Source organism: Nannochloropsis gaditana, assembly GCF_000240725.1.
Source record: "Nannochloropsis gaditana CCMP526 unplaced genomic scaffold scaffold620, whole genome shotgun sequence".
Lineage (NCBI taxonomy): Eukaryota > Eustigmatophyceae > Eustigmatales > Monodopsidaceae > Microchloropsis > Microchloropsis gaditana.
The window spans coordinates 1-2,604 of record NW_005803333.1 but is presented as its reverse complement, the minus strand read 5'-3'; positions in this window follow the sequence as shown (position 1 = coordinate 2,604).

Below are 2,604 nucleotides of genomic sequence, written 5' to 3'. Positions count from 1 at the left end.
CCCCCCGCACGGCCGGTCCATCGCCATGACGGACATCTTCGAGTCCTATGAAGACGAGTTCCGCGCGCTGGCGGGCGATTGTCAGAAGAAGCTCTCCAACCTCCTCACCTACGAGACGCATGGCGACAAGATACAGAGCCTTCTCCGGCAAGCCTCCCCTCAGGTCACCCAGCTCGAGGGCCTGATCAAGCAGATGAAGCTGGAGGTCCGTTCGCTGGACGCGGGCACGAAAGCCGCCCTCTCCGCCAAAGTGCAGACCTACGAGAGGGTCTTGACCGGGGTCAAGGCCGACCTGGGCCGGGCGCGGGAACGGGAGGAGAAGGACGCGTTGCTAGGAGCGGGGGGGGGCGTGTCGATGGTGCAGCGACAAAGATTGCTCGAGACGAGCGAGAGGCTGGCGCACCAAAACCGGACTATTGACAACGCGCGGAAGGTGATGGCGGAGACGGAGCAAGTCGGTACGTGGGAGAGGAATAGGGGGCCGCATGCAATCCGAGATGGGCGAGGAGTCTTTGGCACGTCCTGACCCTTGCATGCACCCACGCGCTTGCAGGCATTCATATCGGAGAGGAGCTGGAATCGAACCGGGAAAAAATTCAGAGTATTCGAGGCAAGGTACGTTAAAGATCTCGGCCAAACAGCCTTTCAGGAGGCTATGAGAAGGGGGGTTTGGAGCCTTTGTACTGTTTGTGTAATATTCAGATGGTGTTTTCGTTGCGATCTGCTTCTCATGCTGCCTTATCGCTTCACATTTTCTAGGTAGGTGAAGGGCAGGGTATGACGGAGCACGCAAGGAAACTAGTCAAGGAAATGACCTCAAGATGGTTTTGAAGGATAGTGCTCGTGATGCGGAAAAATGAGTCGAGGCATCGATAAATCGTTGATTCTGGCGTTTTCTTTTCCCAATGCGTACGCGAACACCATTTCTCCACATGGCTTATGAGGACGTACCTCGAGCACCTCCAGGCGTCTTGTAGCGTGTCGCCGGGGTGCTTTTGATTTCTCCTCATTTGCAATTCTTTGCTCACATCTTCTATTTGCAGGTTTCAGAGGTTGGCGGCTTAACCAATACAGCCCGGCGCTTGATATCCAGCATTAGCCGCAGGGAGACCCAACAAAAGCTCATGTTGTGGGGTGTGGCTGCCTCGTTGCTTATTGCTATTATCCTAATAATTTACTATTCCTCTCGGTAGGATGCAGTGTGCGATGGGCCATGAGAGCCAAAAATAAGCGTTGGTTTCATGAGTTGCTTGTTTTGTCGCCATTTCCTTTTGAGCTTGCGTCGCTCATCTTTGATATATCCTGGCCAGGCAGGAGCTTAAAGAAAACTAAAAGCTCGAGACACGTGATGGATTTACGCAGGTAAAATTTTCGACATAAAACTGCAGCTTATACAGGCACGTTTGACTGGCATATCCGTGAGTATTCAGTGCCCTTTCATCATAACATTGTTGAGCGTCAAATGCGGGCTTCTTGCGGTAGGGATAACCTCCTGACCCCTTCTAATAATTTTGACCTCGAAGCGATTGAAGACTCTTAAATCGCTCGAAGTTCACACCCCTTTACTTTTTTGTGGTCTATCAAGAGAAAATGCGGGAAGAATCTTGTCGCCTACTGCGTGGTGCGTCTTCATCAGTCGTCCAAACTCAGGACGCAGACGGTTCCAAGTTGAGTTGAAGCGATGAGAGAGCGGATGACCCCCGCATGCCTGGAAGACCTAAGCCGTCATCTCCGTCACCTTATCCCACCCTCACCCTTTCACATGCACGCAGGAGAAAAGGAACCACAAGGTACTATGAAAAGGAGACGAAAGAGTACTTCTCCTTCGTCTGGTTCCTCTACCAAGTTTCGACAAAAGAGCTTTCCCATCCTCATGGGCGATGCGCTGAAGCCTGCCACGCTCCTCCGGATGCCAGAGGAAGACATGCCCTTGCCCCCGCACGACGTCCCGATCTTCTTTTATAAAGAGGAAGTGATCATAAGGGACGATGAGGGCAGTGACAGTGAGGGCATGAAAGCCGTGGGACGGGGCTTGGTGAAGCCAGGCCAAGCACGTAAGCGGCGTTTTCAGCCTCGACCCACCTTCCGATGGGTCCTGGAGGCCCTGGACATCAAACTTCACGGGAATACGAATAAAATCCAAGCCAAAGACGGATCCGCTTATTTCATTCTTCGTGTAGACGAATCCACCCGGGAGACGCGGCTCGTGCCACTCGTGGAGACGGTCATGTTGAGGCAGACGGCGCCGGACGATCGGGGGGATGAGGAACGCTCCCAGTCGAGGCGACGGGCAGCCGAGGAGTACATCGAGCATGGGAACCGTTTCGAGCAGCGCGCGGAGGCATGGGCCAAACGGTATGGGCGGAGACTGGTGGATGTGTTGGGTGTGGAGGAGGAAGAGGGGGAGGAGGAGGGGCATGGAGGGGCGAGGGCCAGGAGGATGGGGCGAGGTGGGAGGAGAGCCTGGCAACGGACGCACCGGGTGGATGAGGACGTAGAGGCGGGGGAGATGGACCACAACCCATCCACGAAGGTGGGAACGAGCTACCAGGACGTGTTCGCCTTGATGGAGGATAGCGGCATTGGATCCTTCAAATGCCAGAC